This window comes from Homalodisca vitripennis, chromosome 1, assembly GCF_021130785.1.
Source record: "Homalodisca vitripennis isolate AUS2020 chromosome 1, UT_GWSS_2.1, whole genome shotgun sequence".
Taxonomy (NCBI): Eukaryota; Metazoa; Arthropoda; class Insecta; order Hemiptera; family Cicadellidae; genus Homalodisca; species Homalodisca vitripennis.
Window position 1 is genome coordinate 82,229,922 of NC_060207.1, and position 22,959 is coordinate 82,252,880.

Below are 22,959 nucleotides of genomic sequence, written 5' to 3' on the forward strand. Positions count from 1 at the left end.
TTAATATTTTTATGTTTTGTACCAACCATCAAGTTTGATAGTTACTTACTAACAGTTTATTAATGGAAGGCTAAAATACAGGTCTTCAGTTTTCCTTGGTGTTGTTGAGGTACCACAGTGCTTTGCAGGTGAAGAGAGTGCAGTAACCCTTGATTGCCTTGAGTTTAGTTCCGAGTAATCCTTCTTCATTTCAAGTCTATACACTGATATTAGTTTTCATCTAATACATAACATTATTTTTATTCCTTTTAACCATTAAATAGTTGGTTAGAGAATCCAGTAGTTATCCATTTTCAAAAACATTGAACAAAAATATTATTACATGTAATGGTGAGATTATTTTATATTCAGTTTATTCACAATTGTAACATTATGAAATCATAAATTTGACAGTTGGATTTCTTTTTTACATCTATATATATAAAAATGAATGTTTGTATGTTTGTCCTTTATGGAATCGTGAACTATTGGACCGATCATGATGAAAATTTGTACGTGTATGTATTTTTCCACGGAGAAGGTTTATAAGCTATGCCCATCCCTTTCCCGATTCAGGATTCCGCCCCACTGGTTACAGAAATACCCATAAGAAATGCATTGCAGCAAACATATGTTAACGTCTTTTCAAATTTTTAATCAGCTGTTCTTTGTAAACATATATTACACTTATAGTTTTAAAGCATAGAGTAAGCTTAAGAGAAACGACAAATTTTGTTTAAACTGTTTTTGCAATCACTGTTAAACATAGACTTTTACTATCCAGATAATACAATTCAAATTTGACGTAAAAATTCACCTTTAACTGCAATATTTATTTAATATAAACCATGCTCATGCTTGATCAGAAGAGTAATGCAGATATCATAATTACTATCTTACGTTGGCTACAAATATAAAGAATGTTATAAAATCAACCTTAGTTGTTTTTTTTGACAGAAGTATGGTTCTCAAAACTCCGTGTGTACATATTCTCTCGATCGAGACAACAAAGCAAGCTCAATCGTGGCATCGGAGATATAACTAATTTAATCTAAAATTTATTATAGTAAAAAAAAAATTTACTAAGTAATATAAGGACTTCGGTTCTTAAGATTTGCGTGCGAAGCCGTGGGTAACAGCTAGATAGAGGCAGGAATATGGTACATACCTTCATAATACGCCCAAGAGGCTCACGATGGAACGACTATCAATTATCTCAGCAATGTTTAGAATGTGATAGAAAAAGAATAAGTGAATATAGTGTACTGTTTTCAACGGGAAATTGCGTGCGAAGCCGCGGGCAACTTTTGCAAAAAATTATTGAAATGCGCAGCAAAGCGCGCCGGGCCCGCTAGTACTTAATATTCTCCTTATTTTTTTGCTTCACAACAACTTTTGTTTTGTTAAGTTATCTGCTTTAGGTAAATCAGGAGAAGTATTTTGAAATGTATCTAATTGTCACTGGTACCTTATAGCCTAGTAGTAACTATATAGTTACTACTATATAGTTATATACCCATATGGGAAACACCAGATTATTTCTTGCCATGGAATGTTAAGTTTCTAAATGTTGTATCTTTTTTTTCCCCCTTGGAGCGGCCTACTGCTACGCACTTAAGCCTCAAGGCCTTTTTGTGCACCCCGGAAACACACCATGAGGCCCACCAGTCTACAATTCCAGCAGTTCCACAAACCGCCGAAAACAACCTATCAAGTCCTCCTGGGAAAATTCACCACCCCTGTCCAAACTACCAAAGATGGCATACCGCTCTCTTGCTATTGCGGGGCAATCAAAGAGCAGGTGCTCAGCAGTTTACTCCTGCTCATTACACCTTCTACAGAGCGGATCCTCCTGACGGATGCCGACTCTGTGAAGATGCTTCCTGAGGTGACCATGCCCCGTAATGAGACCAATAACCTGAGAAGACATTGATCTGTTTAATGAGAGAAGGTCCGAAGCCACCCTGGAGGAAGGTGACTGTAATACCATTCTACTCATTCTCAAACCCGGATGCAACCTCCACCTTCTCTCTTGCTCCGCGCGAATCCATTTCAAGACAACCCTAGAGGATTCACACCTTGGAACACCGCAGAACGGTTGAGGGCCCGTCATAATTGTCGCTGAGCCCTGGTTGGCCAGGGCATCAGCTCTTTCATTCCCAAGAATCCCCTCATGACCAGGAACCCAACAAAGGGTTACATTGTTGATTCTGGCAAGGGAGGAAACGGCCTGATAGCAACCCCAAACCAGTTTGGATTTGATCACGCAAGAGTCCCAGCGCCGTCAGCGCTGCCTGACTCTCCGTGAAAATATTAATCGTCTTGCTCCTATATCGCAGACGAAGATTCTCACGAGCACATTCCATAATAGCTGCGACCTCCGCTTGAAAGACTGTCGGATACACCAGCTCCCTACATGGTCTCACTCCCAGAATTCCAGCGCCTGTGCCGCTTTTTGTTCTAGAGCCGTCTGTGAACCATTTGAGCTCCGCTGGTAGAAGAGGTTTCCTTCCCTCTGACCAATCATCCCTAGAGGGTACAATAATACTAAAGGGTTTGTCAAAGGAAAACTTTTGTGGCATCTGATCAGAGATCATGTGCAGAGCATCCTCCTGTATCAGGGTGCCAATTCTGCAGTTACCACCGCTGCAGCCCGACCAGAGTCCCATCTGCTAAGACAGTAGGCACTCCTCCTGGCCATAGCCCGAATGACAATGTCCAGAGGGGCGAGGTTAAGACAACAGTCCAGAGCTGCGCCTGGCGCACTAGGAAAAGCCCTAGTGATAGCAAGGCAGGCCATCCTTTGGATACCCGCCAGACGAGCTACCACTGTCTAGGCCTCCGTTTTTGGCCACCAGACGACAGCTCCGTACATTAGTGCTGGTCTGACCATGGAAACATAAAGCCAGTACAAGAGCCTTGGCTTCAGTCCCCAGGGCCCACCTATCACACGTCTGTATTGCATTAGAGACCATTTCCCCCTGGCAATGACCCTTTCTAGATGAGGTCCCCAGTTTAGAACCCTATCTAGGATCACGCCCAGGTACTTGACCTCAGACTTCAGCTCAACAGGAGAGCCTTTGAATAGAAAGGGACCAATGCCCTCCATCTGTCGCCTCCTGGTAAAGGCAACCACAGCAGCCTTGGTGGGGTTGACAGTGAGGCCAACCTCATCGCACCAATTTCCCACCATGTTCAGAGCATCATTGGTCAGTTCCGTGATTGTTGTGTTGAACTTGCCACTCACAAGAATCACAATATCATCTGCGTACCCTTGTGCAAAGACACCGCTGCTATTCAAAGAATTTAGCAGGTCATCCACAACCAGGTTCCACAGAAGACTAGAGAGGACGCCGCCTTGCGGACAGCCCCTCGTAGTCTTCGCACTAACACTTGCTCCCATGAGGGTTGTAACAACAACCCTGTCCGTGAGCAAGGCCCCTATCCAGTCACACACCTGACCATCAACACCACGTCTTGAGACCGCATTGATAATCGCCTGAGTGGCTGTATTGTCAAAGGCTCCTTCAATGTCCAAAAAGACTCCTATGGCCACCTCTTTCGCCGCCAGCGTCCTCTCAATCCTGCATACCAATTGATGCAGGGCCGAGTCGCATGACCTTCCTGGAGTGTAGGCATGCTGGTTAGGATGTAGAGGTTGCTCCAAAAGAGCCCCCTCCCAAACAAACCTGGCAACCATTTTCTCCATGGTTTTGAGAAGGAAGGAGGACAGGCATATCGGCCTGAAAGACTTCGGCCGATCCATGCCCGCCCTCCCCTGCTTCGGTATGAACACCACTCTGGACACTCTCCAGGATAGTGGGATGTACCTGAGAGCCACGGAGGCTCTGAACAGTCTGCACAGCTGGGGAAGGAGAATATCCAACCCCCGCTGCAAGCAAACCGGTCTCACCCCCAGGAGCTTTGTAAGGACTGAAGGAGTTGATCGCCCATTCAGTCCTTCTTGAAGGTCACAATACGGTGCGCCAGACTCCACTGCAAATGGGTGGCACGGCCCGCATGTCTCCCCTCACTGTCGGGTGGTTGATTACCCTCATGAACAATACAGTCCGGGAAGTGTGTTCCCATCATAACTTTTAGAACTCCTTCCGGTTCAGTAATGTAAACACCTTGATCGTCCTTGAGACTACCAAGCGGCGAGATGGGATTCTTTGCTAGTAACTTTTGCAGCCTTGCACAACCCTGCAAACTATCGATATCGGTGCAGGTTGTATCTTGCTTCAAACTCATGGTAAATATTATGTTCTTGTATTGACAATAAACATGAAACATTTGTGAGGGACTTGGAAAAGTTTGAGCATTGACTATTATATCTAAGGAGGAGAAACCAATAAGTGAAGAATGCTTGTAGCAGGATAATTATTATAAGCAGAAAAATGTGACTTCTGTGTAAACAACTTGAAGCAAAGAGGTATGTACTTTAAAAATACAGTATTCAGATATTCACTTTAAAAATATAAATGTGTAGATTGGTTGTATATATCATAATATGTATACTCAGTTGGTATTTAATATTTTCATTTAAATATGGAACAGTAAATTAGATTTTATTAATATAAATTAAACTTTGCTCAAGATAAATAGACAAGGTGTTAAATGAATTCAAACTGTTGCTATCAGGAAAATAGTAAAAGTAATTCTTCTAATGCTGATCTTGCATTATGAAAAATATAATTCATTAAACAAAAACTCAGAATATAGTGAGGAATTGTAAAATTATTGAAGTAATTAGTTTTCTAAGTGAATAAAAAGAACTATTGAAACGGAATAAAACTTTGGATGTAGTATTTGTAACCTTCTGTGAAAAAAGTAATATGGACTCAAATGAGGATATTATTTATATGTGGTAACAATGTAGAAAAATTTGTTTAGAATCAATAATAAACAGAAAGACAATGGGACTTGAGCATATTTGGTGAGTCGGTTGACAAACTCTAGCAGTAGGTTGACTAATTTTCACAAATTAACAGGTGCAATGTATGCTTGTGCAATAGTTTCTATACAGGGGAAAATATTTCTGTAATTTATTGAAATTAAGGTTTGACTTTTTAACTTTGGTTGTGCTTGGTTCATTAGTGCCTGTCTTGGTTACAGCTCTGTCTTTTAGGAAATATTGAGCTCAATGCTTATGCATAATCAAGGTTGCAAGTCTCCACTGACAGCATTGAACAAGAATTTGGTACTTTCACACTTCATAGGTTTTTTATATCCTCCCTGGTTGAATTTGAAGTTTTACAAAATCTTTTTTAACAATCATCTAATAGCCTAAGGTTTACAAAACTTTAATTGATACCTCGTCTCAAAACTGTATAACATGGTCTAAAAGTTTTACGGTTTTCTTAAATATGCAAGGTTACACTCTGTAACATGTGTAATAATAAGTAGTAACGTTTGGTACGTGCATTGGGGATCTCACTCTTTCAGTTTTTGTTTCGTGCTTTTTAAAAATAAAGGTTTATTGAGTAGTAAAATAAACTACTACGAGTATTACACTATGGTTTATGCATTCATACATCTAATGTAGTTATTAAAGAAAGTAAAATTATGAAATAAAGTAAATTAACTTGCCATGTCATTCTATGTTATGATTAGTAACGCAAAAAACGCACAGGTGGAATTCTCTCGTGTCTTTAATATTCCTCAACGTCAAAAACTTCTCCTGCACTTTCATTCTTTAATTAAATTTCTAATACGAGTTTCTTATTATTTTAATTTCTTGTTAACTTAAAATAGCAAGCCATGGAAACCAGTCCACAAACAAAAACGTTACACTATAACATGAACGGGTGGGGAAATCTCACTAAATGACTATTGAACATCCATATGTTAACTCAAATGTTTAAGGTCAACTGAAACTTAGTGGAACTCGGGAGGTGTACAGGAGAAATATTCTAGAGACAGGCTTTCCAATAAAGACGTATTCTGGCACAGTGCAATAAATTCATTAAAAGCAGGGACCCCCCCCCCCCAGTGTTATATTGAGATAATTTCTGACAGCTTATAATAGAAATGGGATAGGAAATAGAAGTCTCTGCTTACTGGTGGTTATATTAGTTACCATGTGCCCCCCACCTCCACAAGGTACAGATGGGCCAAACGATCTGTGCACAAGGGCTGGCTGGCCATCTGATGAGTGGGTGGGAGAGAGGGCGTCTTTTCCAAGAACATTGGGCTTTCCCTTAGAGCCCTTCATTTTGGCTTTTCCCATGATCCATGTTTAAATTAACTGCTTGAAAGTTCTTTTGAGGAAGAAAAGTAGTTTTAAAAGATTTTGAATATAAGTGAGGGTTAAACACAAAATGATAGAAATGTTTTTATTGAAAAATCAGAAATATGTGAGAGAAGAATTGCTTATTTTCTTAAACTAAAATTAATCAAAATTAGATTAATTCTGCAGAATTAAGCGTTTTCGAGATAAATGCTGATGTATTATCTATGTACACGAAACGTACATTCTTTTCACCCACCTTAAAATCCAATCCTGGTCTCACTAGTCAAATAAAAAAAAATCTGTGTTCCCATATCAAAAGGGAGATACTGTTCTAAGACTACCCTCTATCATCCCGAACTTAATCCTTTCGAGTTGATATAGGTTGACATTAAAGGTCATGTTGCCTTCAGAAACATAAACTGTAATTTTTTCCCAAGTTGAGAAAATTGTAGAAGAGAAAATGTCCAGCATGGGAATTCTTGATTGGGTAAACAAATGTACACATGTTAAGAAGGTCGAGGACACATATCTTATCAAAGTAGGCAACATCTTGTGAACTCATTTGTCTTATCCCTGGGTAGTGACTCGAACTCAGCATACAGTGATTCTGGCAGTGAAGTCATGAGCGGTATCTAGGAACTTTACTAGTGAATTGAAATTGCAATATAATAAGCGACAAGCCGTTGTTTCGTACTGGATTGAGATAGAGACCTCTAGTCTGTGGCATTGTTCTTCTTTTATAAAGACCTTTAAAATGAAGTGTCATTTGATGGGGGTTTGCATTTAAAAATTTTGACTTGACACCCCAACCCCCCATTTTGGGTTGAGGGGCTAAGTTCTCATGTAGCACAAAAATCATCATTTGTCATTATATAACTACCCCCCAAAGGATATTGGTTTGTTTAATTCCATTCAAAAGTTAGAAGGGGGATGGGACTTTTGGGACACCCGGTATATATATAATATATATAATTTCAATAAACATTGAAACGCAAAAAGTACTTGCTCCGCCGGGAGTCGAACCCGGATCTCTCACTTGCCGGGTGAATGTGCTACCATTACACCACAGAGCGCTTACTTTTTCCGATTCAATTATTTTGTATTTGGCCTTATCTGTCACATATGTGTTTAAATAAGCAAACTAACATATGATCGGAAGACCAAATACCTGTCAAACGACTTTTATTTACGTTAAATAGTATAAATGGCAATAGCCTTATTTAATTTCAATAAACATTGAATCGCAAAAAGTACTTGCTCCGCCGGGAGTCGAACCCGGATCTCTCACTTGTCGGGTGAATGTGCTACCATTACACCACAGAGCGCTTACTTTTTCCGATTCAATTATTTTGTATTTGGCCTTATCTGTCACATATGTGTTTAAATAAGCAAACTAACATATATAACAAAATTATATAATATATATATATATATAATTTGATTTATTTTCCAAGTTGACTTATTTAACAGGTATTTTTTGTAGTTGGATTTGTTTCATCCTGGTTGTGATGATCTTTACTAGTAATGTCGTATAGCCTTGCCTCTACCATAACCAAAGGTTTGTCCACATATCCACATATACCAGTTCATCAATAACTTACAACATTTTGAAAGGAACATGTGACACGAAACACAAACAAACATAGACCACGCAACTAAGGTAAGGTTTGGTTAATATGCCAAACCTAATATGCGTTAATATATGGTTAATATGCGTATGGACAGACTTTTGTTTTCGTGAGACATAAAATGTGAGTTGGGCGTCCGTCACTGTTTTAAGTGGCTCACGACGTCCTGTGATAGGTTTTTATACGTCTAAACGTTGAAATAAACAAGGTAGGTACCTTTCAATATGACTATCGTTATTGTAGTTCTATTACTTAGCCTGTGGTTAACGTTCAAACTCAGGTATTTATAGTTTTAGATCCTCGTGTAAAGCGATTCATGTGATGACAGAAAAATACGGGTAAACAAACAGTTGTGACACAACGACTCGATCTTCTGTATTTTTGCCACCATCTAGCTGCGGCTCTGATCTCATCCCTCGATGTACTATTGACAATAAGTGCACTAAATCGGACAATAAAAGTACTAACCCCAAATTCAATAAAGGTTTTGTAAAAACTGAATCATTTCCGGTTTTACAACGACCACGAGAGTCAATTTATTCTAGTTGTCACTGGGCTATATATACGGCTCGCCAAGGACAAGGAAGGAGCAGATAAAATGTGTAAACCAGGCGGACGTACGCCATTACTTGCCGGAAATGCATTTGCCCGCGTGTTGATTCTGCGGTTGCGGAAACGGAACTGGCCGCGGGGCACTCACCCTTCGATCGGCGATCACTGCGTCGACCTCTCATCTGATTCAATAACAGAGCCCACCCGGCCAGTTAGTGCGGTTCCGGCCTAGCTGTCTCTGCTCTAAATTTAGGGTTATGTGACGATACTGCAAGGGCGGCAAATGTTCTTAGCTACTATTTCACACTAACAGGAATTTAGGTGGGTTTGGGTCATAACGATAAATCTAGGTCTATATATTTGTTTTATTATTATTGCTTACAGCTTCCTTCACTCTGTACGTTCTTAGAGGTGACATCTCCCAAAGATTTTGTTTTTATATGTTGTACTATTTCTTCAAACTGAAGTAATCCTTATTAACGACAGTTACACATAAAATACACGCAATTGTAAGATTTGTTTAAAAGGTAGGGAATTAAGTTAATTCATTTAATTAAACATTCCAGATACAATTTTCTACAAAGAAAATGACATGGTTTTCTCTGAAGATTTCTTCTCTCCACAATTGATCGTGGTATCACCGCATTGAGCAATGCAGTTAACACGATGCTTTATAATGACCATTAATCTCAGAAGTGGTTTTCATTCGATTTGCTCAACCGTTCCAAAACTCAGAAGATGAACCTGAAACATTAAAAATTGGTCTATGAAATTTCAATTACATTTTCAATGTTTGCATTCGGTAGATTTAAAAACTTTATAATATACGTATTTAAGGTTATATTGCTTATTTTATAATAAACAGGGGCAATAACAATTTCCCTTTACATGCTAGACATTGTATTTCACCTTTTATACACCACTAGGGGAATTCTAAAGGCCTTCGTTAGGTTTGTAGACTTCTTTTTATGTTAATCCCTTTTCCTTCATGATATTAGAATTGGTATTCTTTCTCCTCGAAAAGTGTTTCTATGTATTATTTTCTATCTTTGTAAATAATAAAAATTAAATCTCGTTTTAAAAGAAAATTTGCATGCAGATATAGATTTAATTATTTCATACTTCTAATTTAAGTTTCACAATTATGTGATGGTGATATTATATCAATCGTTAGTGCTCTCAACAACTACAATTTAGAAAAAATCACAATTTTTCTAAGATAGTTTACAAAGTTGTTATTTTACACGTATATTTTGTAACGCACAGTGGGTAATTAAAAAAATCCAGGCTATAAATGGATATACTGAATAGTTTACCTACGGTGTGTACCGTTCATGCAAATAAACTTGTTGCATCCACTCCAATATCTCTTACATATTAAGACATTATTTAAATGATTGTTACAAGAATAAGGTATAGAATGTTCCTTTGTCTTTCTTTTCCATAAGTGTTTTTATAAAAACTAGGAAAATTAACGAAGGGAGAAACAATAAATGTTGAACAAAAATGATGTAAGGTCAGCTTAAGAATGATTTGAATAACAGCCTATTAGCGCTGATCTCGCAGTGATCGTGTACAAAGATGAGGCGGGATAGTTTACTGACCTGAACCCTTAATTTGTAGGCAAATTAAGTCTCTACGACCAATTATCTCTCATCTCCATATTTTGTATAACATCACCCATATAGTTATTTTCATAACTTGGAGTCTATGTTAACTTCTTGAAGAACATCAAAGAACAGCTTCTCCAGCTCTCACCCAGTTCAACTCATTTCAATGACATGGCGAACTTAGAACAACAATTCAATAACATTATGAGACAACAGGGATGCCCTATTCAAATTCATAAATATTACCTTTTCACAAGTCAGAAATGAGTCAGTATTTAATATTTATTTAAATTGCATTCTAGATTCTGTCTGCGACTTTATCTATACCGGTAATAAAATCGATGAATTTTTGTACACATATTTTAGATAATTATGGTTTTTGTGGTAATCTTGGTGATTACCTACGATTGCGATAGTATGCCCTAACTGATAACCAACTGTTGTGTTTCATTAATGGGCACTTACCTAATCTTTACGGTGCTTGTGAATTCAACAAGCGCGCGAACAAAACGTACCATCATGAGTCATGGTGTATGCAGCAGACATTGGTGAATAGTCAGGCACGCACTGGATGTCTACAAATGCCACATTTTTGTTCTTGTGTGAAATAGCACATCATTCGAGGTTGAAAACCTTAACCAATATTTCATGAAATCAGAAATGAACATAACATTTTTATGCCCGAGAAGTTCGGGCTTGAGCTCTCCCGAAGTTTTTATTTCTTTTTTTTTGTCGAAATTATAAGATTAATACTTGTTCATGCTAGATAACTGTATTTACGAAAAGCATAGTCTAACCTCAACAGAGAATATCATGAAGGAAAAAACTTTAACCTAAAATTAGACGCGGTACTAATCAGGGGCGTTTAACACATCCGACCCGTGCCGGGTCAGATCGGATCGATCCCTCCCTCCAACATATTCATTACAGTACTACTATAAGTAGCAGTTGTTGAGTAAGTTGTTGTCAGGTCAGGTAAGGTATCATGTCAGCCGGGCTGGCAGGTTGACGGGAACACGGTGTTAATTAGCAGGGTGCAGCACGAGGAGCGCTAGTGTCGGCAGTAAACGGCACTGCGTGTAACTACATCGTGTTTATGGCGGACATAACCTCAACATCGCTCCGATCACATCACTGCCTTACAAACCTCCTACTTGCTGTCACTAACGTAGTTACACTAGAAGTATTGCTTACTTCCGCATTCGTTGAGTTGTAAAGTTTTTAACTACAAGGGTAACAGAACGACAGGAATACTTATCAATGTTTTCTTTACAAGACTGCAGCAGTGAAACGTAGCTGTATTAGTAAGCTCAAGAAGTATCCATCTAGTTATCATAGCTTCATTTCCTTTTAAAGCTTACCAATCAGTCAATGATCGAGTGATTAATAACACTCGATCATTAACCAAAAATAAAAACCAAAAATCTTCGGTTCAACCCATTATTACATATGTCAACAGCAAACCGAGTTTTGAAAACGCTCTCTGATTTTTACGTAGTTTCTTGTATTCGAATGCGTCCTGTAACAGGCGATAATTATAATCCGCATATAAAGGTGTTTTATTACCGGAAGAAATAAATGATGATTGCCAAATGATGGAAGAAAACAAAGACGAATCTCTAATACTGGGAACAAATGAAAATAGATGGATACGTCAAAATTCTGACGTGACGTCCGTTGAGAAACAAATACATTTTGTAGTTGAAATTGTACCTACAAAAAAATACAATGAAAAACCAATAACTGATACGACTGGGCGTTCCAGAAGTACAAAATATTATTTATTAGACCTGATTTGATTAATATAATATCTGGATGAGGACATTCTATGAAGGAAAAAAAAGATCTGCGAAGGACTTACACTGTGAAGGAGAAAGTAAGACATATAATGAGGAAACTGTCAAATACTAATCTAATGACACAGAACTCTGTGACATTGAACAGAATATTCCTTGTAGCGCATGAAAAATCACGTCATTTCTCACACATACAAAATTGTGAAGTTGTCATCAAAGTTTATATTTAAAAGTTAACCTTTAATATAGTTCGTCGGACTGGGTTATTGGGGCCAGCTATTGTTGCACGTTGGCACTCACATACAGAAATATTAAGCTGTAATTCAATAACATCATTCAGATATGGTTTAATTAAAACATATTAAACGCCTAACATATTTAATTAGGCATGTTACTCATAAGGAATCTTAGAAGCAATATCCATGAACTACGTAAAAGCACAATAAATGAAATCTTTCTTGGAAATTGGTACTCGACTAAAACTTTTGATTTGAATGGAAAAACACAACAAAAAGACGTTTTATCTAATAGCGGACTTTTGTCAGAACTTCTTGCCGAGGTATTTCTAAAACTACATAAAATGTATTCTAAACAGAGAACGACACAACAAAAAATAAACACATATCATATCGAGGTAAATAACGTGTTTGTTATAATAAATGTAAAATAACGGCAAGTCTCTTTGATGGTTTCAATCGTAATAACATATCAACAACAGCCTTAAATATTGGTATGAAACAGATGAAGACCAGAAATTTTGTCTTCAATACAAATGAAAAAGATTGATATATACCTAGAATTAAAATATATAGAAAACGGATTTTAGCAATTACACTATACATAAACATCAACACAACTTTGGCCTCAAACATTTTATCGCACATTTAATAATACCAAGAACTAAGCGTGGTAATTAACCAAGTGAAATATGCAATGTAATCATGAAACATGAAATAAAAACCAAAAATCTTCGGTTCAACCCATTATTACATATGTCAACGTGAAACGAAAATAGGCCATATAACGTAAGTTTCTTCTTGGCAAGGAATAGAATTTAGCCAATAAGGTTTTCTTATATAAAGTTATATGTAATAAATGCTATAAATTTTAAATCTTACAAAAAGGTCTTTCTTTTCGACAGGACAATAAACACCGAGTTTTATCACTGCACGTGTAATTGTATTTTTTTTTATTAACTAGCCGTTTTAGTCAACTTTGTAATCAGATTCATGGATTAAAACTACCGAAACTAAAAATATGAACTTTACTCCAAATTTTATATTATACAAAAGATGCAATTTCCTTAATTTATATTTTATTAAAAATCTTGTAAATTTTCTTAATTTAAATTCATTAAAATCGTCATCGCCTTTGGTCTTATTTCAGTCAAATATGCGATTTTCTCAAGCGACAATTGATTTAAAAGGCAGATATAAACATTACATTCTTGAAAATTCAGTCATTTTTCTCGAGCCTTATTAGAAAAATTGCCAGAATGACTACTTTAACGACGTAATGTGACGTTTATTATGGATATCAGCCTCCTCTGCAACTACAAAACTAAAAAATGCGAGTAAAAACCGATCGCAACAACACGGCAAAACAGATAATAGATAACACTATCACTGACTGCAATCAATGGGGCCGTGTCCTTGACCACTTGATTGGTTCGCTCCACAACCACAAGTTAAATGACAATGATCGTGACAAGGCGGCCATAGGTAGGCTGCACAGACCGGTGATTTATTTTATATAGATCTCTATTAATTTTAAAACATTTATGCGTATTTGTTAGTGCGTAGTAGGTTTAGTTACGTGCCGAGAGGTTTAACAGCTTGTACATCCTGAACATATAAATAGTTATTGTATCAAGTGCCACCAAAGAAGCCCTTTGACCTAATAGGCTAATAGGCAACTGTAGAGTAGTACATGGTTACCACATCAAACAGCTGGTGTCTACTTTAAAAATATGTTAAAAACAATATTTGACACAATACCTATCAGAATATAAGGCCTCAGTGCTCAACTTAGCTAAGTTCAATCAAGCTGTTTTGTTCTGCACATTGGGCATTGTGTTGCAATAATTATATCTTGCTCAATAATAAAGAACGTTGTATATTTATAAATTTAATGAAATGTGTTACGCCAACAACTATCATTAAAGTTTCCCGGCTTACACAGCGTTAAAGTATTACTAACTCAAACAAAATTTTCATATATTTTAATTGAGTTAGTTACCTTAAATGAAATGGTAGTCATGGCAACGGTCATGTGAGCTTGAGATGTTCGATACTACACTAAAGTTTAGTGAAAGTTGATTAAAAATTAATTTCCTACGTTAGTTACAGTTTACAGAAGTACAAGGAAACAGAGGAGCAGAAGAACTTAAGACAATAGCATATGCGGATGACATAATGATATGGGAAAATAGGGAAGAAGAGTTAGAACGAGAGTTGAACAAATGGGCAAAAGTGGCGAAGAAATATGGTTTAGAGATGAACATACAAAAATGTAAAGTAATGAAAATAGAGAGAAGGGAAGGAAATAACAAAGACGTGTTAGTTGAAGGAAAAAGACTTGAAAAGGTGAAGGAATTCTGTTATTTAGGAAGTATCATAACAGTTAGGGGCACAATAAGAGAAGAGATAGGAAACAGAATATGGAAGAGTGGAAAGTTTTTCAATATGGTGAAGAAGATTGTGTGGAGTTGGAACATTGGGAAAGAATCAAAAGTATTGATGTATAAATCTTATTTCCAACCAATTTTATTATATGGAGCAGAGACGTGGACGTGGGCTAAAAATGATTTAAGCAGATTGCAAGCTGCAGAAATGAGATTTTTAAGAGGGATAGAGAAGACTACAAGAAGAGATAGAATAAGGAACGAAATAACCAGAGAAAGATTGAAGGTAGTTTCACTGCAAGAGACAATGGAAGGAAGAAGAATACAGTGGATGGGGCATGTGAAGAGGATGGGAGATAATAGAATGCCTAGAATAGCACTGGAGAAGGAGGAAGGAGGAAGAAGACCAAGAGGAAGACCGAGAGGAAGATGGGAGGACCAAGTGTGGAAAGACATAGAGAGAAGGGGACTACAGAAAATACAGGTGGAGGAAGAGGAGACCTGGAATGATAGACAAAAGTGGAGGAGGCTGTGTACGACGACCCGTGATAACGGAAACGTCTGATGATGATGATGATGAGTTACAGTTTCAAAATGTAGGATATTTCATTAAACACTACTAATAATATGATCAGTTAAATTATATTAATAAAATGTATAGAATGACTAATTAAATGGCACTATGTCTTAGACCAGAAGTACGTTAAAGGGCTGTTAGTAACGCTTTTTTACTCAAGTATGTGTTGAAAACCAATATACGTATATTCATATTTTCTTGGTCAGGCCAATATCAATTATAAACCGTAAACCAATTGTGCCGGAAGTGAATTTAAACGGATATAACTGTTTTTGACCAAAGTAACTTGTCAGTTGCAAGTTAATATATATTCTTTAACGGGATAAAAAGGCAAACTATAATGAACTATGCAACTTACCTTAGAAAAGAAGTAAATGAAATTATATTATATATATATATATATAAACTTCATTTACTTCTTGTCTAAATACTACATATATTTATATAGTACGTATTGCATTCATATGATTGTCATAATAATTATCTATATAAATTTTCAATAAGGCCCAATAAACGTACGTAGATTTGGATAAGTTATAGGTTGTAGTTTACAATATGAACTATGAATTAATTAAGATAATGACATTTTAGAAACGTTCTGAGGAAATTAAATTTTAAAAATAAATTCAATTATTTACATTACATCTTTTTAATCAAACAATAAATTTATTAAAATAGATCCAAGGAAGTGTCACTCTCTTTAAAACCATCTTTCTTATACATCCAGGAAAGATTTTACCTTATCCTATGCAATTTTTCTTCGCGCCTCATCACAAAATACTGCTTTAAATGCTTACCAATGCTTGTGGAATTACCATGATTTGTCTATTTGCATATATTCTTATAGGGGGTTTTAAATGGTTGTAACTAAAAAGTGTCAAAACTAGAAAATATAACGTTAGTCGATTAAACCACCTTGAACCATTAAAAACGGAGGCTATTTTAGACAAACAGATTAATGTATTTTGAACAGTACTATGTTAAAGTTGTTGAAACATATGCATGTAAATTGTAATGAACAAAAATATGGATTATTTGAGTATTCGACCGTTCTAAAAAAAACATTCATGCCAACACTCCGAGCCAATGTACAACGAGTTAACCCATAATTGAAAAACACACAGACATACACACTCCTTGTAATCGAGTTAAAAGGAGTGAAAAGCTCTGGCAGATTATAGCTCTACTCATACTAAATAAAACGATAGCTTGAGTTTCTCATGTCATCTGTGTCAGTCACAGTAATACTGGTTTATTTCGAGCACAAATTCCACCAGTACAAATTTAATTGATATATGGAGAGAGAGAGAGAGAGAGAGAGAGAGAGAGAGAGAGAGAGAGAGAGAGAGAGAGAGAGAGAGAGAGAGAGAGAGAGAGAGAGAGAGAGAGAGAGAGAGAGAGAGAGAGAGGTGTCCACTAAAAACAAAGTTTGACTTGGAAACACAAATCTGGCTGGGCTATATTCAGTTCTACACAATAGAACCCACACTACGGTACACAAGCAGGGGGTTACCCCTCACACATGACAGTGACAGCCCCTACCCCCCCCCCCCCAAGTTCCGCCTCACCGATGAATGTCTCGCGCAGTGTTGACAGGTTGTCGCGAAGTGTTGCGGAGTCAACCCGACGTGTGCGAGAAAAATGAAAACTCTGTCCTAATTTGCATGTATAAGTAATCCGGGGAGAGCGGTTCCTTCGGAACTCTTCAGTCCATTAATATTAATCCGCCGCAGCACCGCGCCTCTCGCGTAGACTGACTGGCTTTATTAAAAACTTATTCCCTCTCTGCAGATGTTTAAGTTTTCCTCCATATTTCACCGAACAAGATCCATCCAGTCAATTTGACGCCGTTCCGTGAGCTGTGCTCGGATTGATTACACAGCTGCTGACAACTGTATTGTCGAGTCTTCTTCTCCAGAGTTAAATTAATTCACACTCGGGCGTGATGAATGGGCTTCTTCACGTTTCCCTTGTTGTCTTCCTTTAGTCATACTCGACCACGAGTACAGCGGTTTATCTGTTATGTATGTGTATAGTATGATTTAAAATAGTGGAACATTAGAAATGTTCAGGTAACAGGTAAATTGCTTACCATGATGAGTCTGTCGGGTTTAAACGCCCCTTCGCTGACGCACGCATCCTTATCAGTTGGCTGCTGCAAATATAATCCAGCAGCCGAGAACCAGTTTGTATTTACCAACACACAACCTAGTTTTTGCAGGGAAAGATATTAGAGGACTTTCCTCTGGGAAAGAAATCGACCGTCACCGCACTAGTTTTTATTTAATTTTGTACAATATCTACAGGAATATTATCCCAAAACAGCTATATTGACAATACAAGTTAATAATAATAATTTACAATAAAATATATAAGTACGTATACGAAGAAACTCAATTACAAAATCATTATAGGCATTATAGGCTGAGTAAAAATTAACTGTTTCTATTACAACACGAGAAAAAAATAAAAATTATAATACAACACATAATAATAATTAAAAACTTTAACAGAACTCGGTTATTACCTTTTGTTACTACCTCGGTTACTATTTTGACGGGGTCGAGACAGAAGGACATCGAAAGGGTTATAAATGTTACATGATATTTTTACTCAGGTTATATTTTTTACCTGCATAGATTTTAAACCAACCACCAGTCACGTAAATATTAGCTATAACCAGAGAAACTATCAAGTTACAACTATTAGTTATTTTAGAGAAACTGAAGTAGTTATAATCAGCCAACAAGATAAAAATATTGAAAGTCACCGTTTTCAACGAAAGAGTCAATCTTCATACAGTTTGAGGCGGAGTTTTGCTTTAGCCTGTTCTTTCAAACCCAAAAAGAGTTCATTTGGTATAAACTCTCTGATGATGTTTCATTACATCCCAATATCAAAAGTAACTACATTTCATGATCGAAGAAATGGAATTTAAATATTTTTACGCACATTGTATAAATTTGCTAAAGAGGCTTATTAATGGTGGTGGCATGCAGCATAATGGTTTAAACTACTGAATTCTATCTAAATAGATTAAAATAAGATTAAGAAGTCATAATTACCAAATTCATGACGAATTGATGAGGATTGATAAGTAAATATTATATATTATTATTATATTATATGAAATATATTATATTATATTATATGAGTATTATTATATATGAAATTCAAAACAATCAAAATTGGTCTATTTATGTTAGTTCTGATTAGCAAGTTGTGTTCTTTATGGATTAACGGATTTAGTCAAGGAAGCAATGAATTTAAAACAGGAGGTACATTAAAAGTAAAAAGAATAACATTTTAATAATGTGGCTATCTCTTAAAAATGTATATTGTAAACAGTAGCGACCGTTAATTTGTATGTACTAAATTTCTTGTGTTCCGATTAGGAATGTAAACTGTATTAACCGTATTTCGATCATGTATTAAAACATTGTAAGCGTTGGAACAAAAACCTTTTTCCATTTTAACTGTATAATACAATAAATATACAATATTTGATTCAATATTATATCATTCAATTGAAAACTGATGTGTAAGGTCTTTAATTATTAGTGACTTAATTAGTATGTAACTTCAATAATAGCAGGATAAAAAACAAATCATCGAAATAATTAAGAAAGAAAGTAGCTTTCACAAAAAATATAGCTTAAAATTATCAAAACGCTAGTGGCCTGCATTAAATATGCCATGTTAATAGTTTTCTTTCATATTGATAGTTGATTGGTTAAACTTAAGCCAATCAAGATACAGTTCGCCCCCTCAAATCACTTGTATTAGGGGATATTATTATTGGCAGTTTCGATTTAACATTGACAAAGATACATCGCCACAGCGACGGCGAAATATTTAAATTTTTTAAATAATATTTTAACACGGTATGAACAGGAAACTTGAAACTGTGATGAACACTAATGTTATTATAAAAATAATATTGTTAAACCTATTCATTCCCTAACAGGCAGTTGTTCACATTAACAAGCTAAAGATTAAAGAGTGCTCAAAACTGGTTTGAAACGCCTTTTAATACAACAAGCATTTTATGTTACCGAGTTTTTGGTATTTTAATGGGAGATTACTCCATCAGGAGGTTGCCATTCGGCGTTATAGGTGGAATATTTGCAGTAAATGGAAGATGCATGACTGTTGAATTGTACGTTTGACTGTGATCCTGATGAGGTGAGACTATATTTGACGTTTGCTATACCTGAAAATCATTTCTCTGTAACAAACATTGATTGATTGATTGATTGATATATTCGACAGTAAAAGTCTATTTACATTCATGTCATAGTTACTAGATCGGAAAATGTAATTTTGTTAAATAAATCCAATTTTATTTAAAATATTTATACATTATCCTAAGACTTGCAGGGAGATAAGTGGCCAGAAAAGACTCACATAGTGGCATAATACTTGAATCTTAAATCGTATAATGATCTTATATAAATGCGAGAAATTGCTATGAATGTAAGATCGCATTTGACTCGTCTCGGAATGACGCTCTGTAGGATTATTCCAGAAGCAGGTGATAAGATGATTATGTTGTTAACTCAATGTTGAGAGTGAGCACTTCACTGCTCAGCTCCGAGTCGCTTGATAAGAACAAGTTAAGTCTGCAGGCGTCTCAACATCAGCTGACTACAATTGTTTTGTTAAACGACTCCTCGGATTTGTTACAAACTCCGTTGTCCAACTTTTTAATCATGTTTTGTTCCGCGCTTCGTTCTCGGATCTCGGCAATAAATTATACACTTGCTTTACACAGAGAACTTGGTTGAGAGTTGCGACTGGCGACGACGACTAGTTTGTTACAAGTACACTGAACACTCCTAATCAATTCCTACTGTAAGTCTATTCATTTTAAAAACTGTTTCGAGATAAAAAGCATGTTCTACATTAGTTGAAGAGCAATCGAAAATACGATGGAAAGGCTAGTTAGTTGGTTATTTGGCTTATAATATTTTGTAAATGAGAAGTAAAGCATAATCCCCAGATTATGAAAATGCTTCTTAATTGTAATACTTTTAAAATAAATAATGTAGACTGCAAAATATAAAAATAATCGTACAGTAGTTATTTTGTTTTTGAACTCATACCAAATATAATATTGTATAAAATCAATGAAAGAAATATTAATCAAATATTTTTAAACGCTAAGTGTTCATATATGATTTAGATTGCATTTTTTTACGTAAAAGTGTGTCGAACAATTGTTAATACAATTTAACATTTATTTTAATGCTACCTTCTTTGATGAAGTAGCATTTCATTTCTCGATTATTTCTAATTTTCCTCATAGTATCATCATACTTTCATCATAGTATGTGTTGTGGTTCTGTTTATAAGTATACATATTCTGCTAGTCAGTTCTTAGCCTTAGATGTCATGACTAATATCTGAGTTTTCCGGTTCACGCCGCATCGAAACAGTTCCGGTTTAACATCTATTGACTGAAGATGGCTTTCCGCGAGGGCGAAATATTTCAAGAATTTAATTTTGCAAGCAATGCAGCTTTGCGTTACTAACAGATATTTTACAAGACAGCCAATGAGCATATGCTTTCTTAATGGCGTTGTATGTAACACTTTAAAACAAATTGCCATAGAGTAAAGAATACAAAGAACGTTTGATTAAAACGCACTCTCGTGTTGTGTCACCCTCTCTACCTTACCGGAAACACGAGGTTCTAGTTCATAATTCTACTACTCGTTTTAGTTACTCAATAAAATAACTTACTTGCTTGGTTTGTTCCAAAGAAAATCAAACAAAATAGTGGCGGTCAGAGTGTTGCCCATTAAGGTATGGAAAGCGATCCAAAGTGTACGCTACTGATCATGAAGGACTTACAAATAGGTTTTATACGCCAATGTCAGACTTATTAAAAAAATTAATAAATTTTGGGAAAGTTGTTCTGAGGTCATACTACCTCACTCATATACATTATGTATATCCTAAAATCAGTTATAAAACACGCAAAACTCCATGGCCAAATCAGTGAGTGATGAAGAGAAAGATAGAATCTGTGAAAGAACAGCGGAGCAGATGTCAGGAGTCGGGAGGCAGGGACATGGCCGGTTTTGACAATCGCAGTTTTATGTGTGGCTTATGTAGTGATGAGTCGGCATCGCTCCCCTTCCCTTCCGGGGATTTGGTCCGATACAATCCCCTCAAGTAGCTGGACTGGACGGGGATTACAGGCACGGTCTGTAGATTCTTCTTCCATCGTTCCCATTGTAATTGTTTCTGTACTTAATATCCACATGTACACGAGCATGTTTGACGCACGGTCAGTAGATATTTCTTCCATCGATCCCATTGTAATTGTTTCTGTACTTAATATCCACATGTACACGAGCATATTTGACGCACGGTCAGTAGATATTTCTTCCATCGTTCCCATTTTAATTGTTTCTGTACTTAATATCCACATGTACACGAGCATATTTGAAGCACGGTCAGTAGATATTTCTTGGATTGGAACCTATCCTTTTCATCAGCTGTTAAAAAACCTTAAGGCACACACCGAACTTTAAAAACTAATTAATATGTGGCGATGAACTCGTCGTATTGATATTTAACAACAGAACAAGTTGTACCTGATGGTCCAGAATTGTTACACTAATCGCAAACCTTGTCACTACACAAACGAACTGAACATAGAAGCTGAGGTGAGACCAGTCAGTAGTGAATGACACCTAAAGAAGTGTCGGAAATTTCAAACTTCGAAACGAATGTTCTGATTTGTAATATTGTCAATCATCAACAATAAATTAAAAATATAATTCAACATTGCGTCAACGTATCTACAGGATACCCGTGACTCATGCAGAATATATCAAGAATACTATAATACTAAAATATTCAGTGAAAATCACGAAAATAGTTTATCAACAACACTCAACAAGCACTATACGAGAGGGCGTGAGAGATATCTACGATATTCAGGAATACAAAGACACATTTAGTGAATGGACTTCTTTCAAACTGCCATTTGGTCAGATCACAACGTAACATTACTTACATCTATACATACAGTTACAAACATGAAACATGCAAGATTATGATCACAAATTTGATCAGAATTTCTGGTGTAGAGCTGTAATCTCTAGTTATAAACAACAAAGTTTACAGAATTACTTTTATAGTGTAATGACAGAAATACAAATCAAATCCATTAAATATCCAATTAAGAAAGTAAAATTAAAACTTATAGGTAACTTTAAACAATTTTGCACTTTAAAAGAACACAAAAACGAAACTAACGCGATAAAAATATTATTTTTGTAATTACTGTTAGACTAATAAAGCAATAGGTATTGGGATATCTCTATAAATCAACTAGAAGTTTGGGAACTTATTTATTTATTTTGTTTATTTCTTTTAAATTTCTTGGCATAAAGTGCATTAACAACTACTGTGTTTACAAAACTACATGCAAAATAGTTTAACCTTGGTTAAGTAAGATATGGTGAGTATTCAACTAAATAGTGTAGTATTATATTTTAATATGTAATAAAACAATAATATTCCGTATTAAGAAGGTGAAACTTATTTTAGCTCAAAATGTAGTCGTATAATGATTATTCAAAAGATATTTAATTCAAACTTCAACAACTATGATTTGACTATTATGTATACGGACACAATATAAGATTTGTTGTAAAAGGTATATAATATTTTATCTTATTTTATTTGATGCGACTCAACATAAGGATTACCGATAAAGAAAGCTTTTGCTATTTCTAATAAACATTTAAAAAGAGTAATATTTAAAAATACCAAAAATAAACTTAAACATGTCTGATGGGCATCCTCGAAAGCTTTTGATTTTATTTTACTATTTCAAATCTTAAAAGGATGGTGTTTTAAAATTTGTACTTTAGAAATTATTGCTTGAAGTTGTCTGCTACAAAATTAGATATTACGTCGCGAAAGGGACGCCCCTCTTAAGAA

General features: G+C 35.8%; 1 long non-coding RNA gene across 1 annotated transcript in view; it reads right to left on the reverse strand.

Moving 5' to 3' along the window:
- Positions 1-8,926: 8,926 nt before the first annotated feature.
- LOC124365759 overlaps positions 8,927-22,959 on the reverse strand; it is a 99,049-nt gene continuing 85,016 nt past the window's right edge. The window contains exon 6 of the long non-coding RNA XR_006922742.1: positions 8,927-9,135. This is a non-coding gene — a long non-coding RNA (uncharacterized LOC124365759). The remainder of the gene's footprint in view (positions 9,136-22,959) is intronic.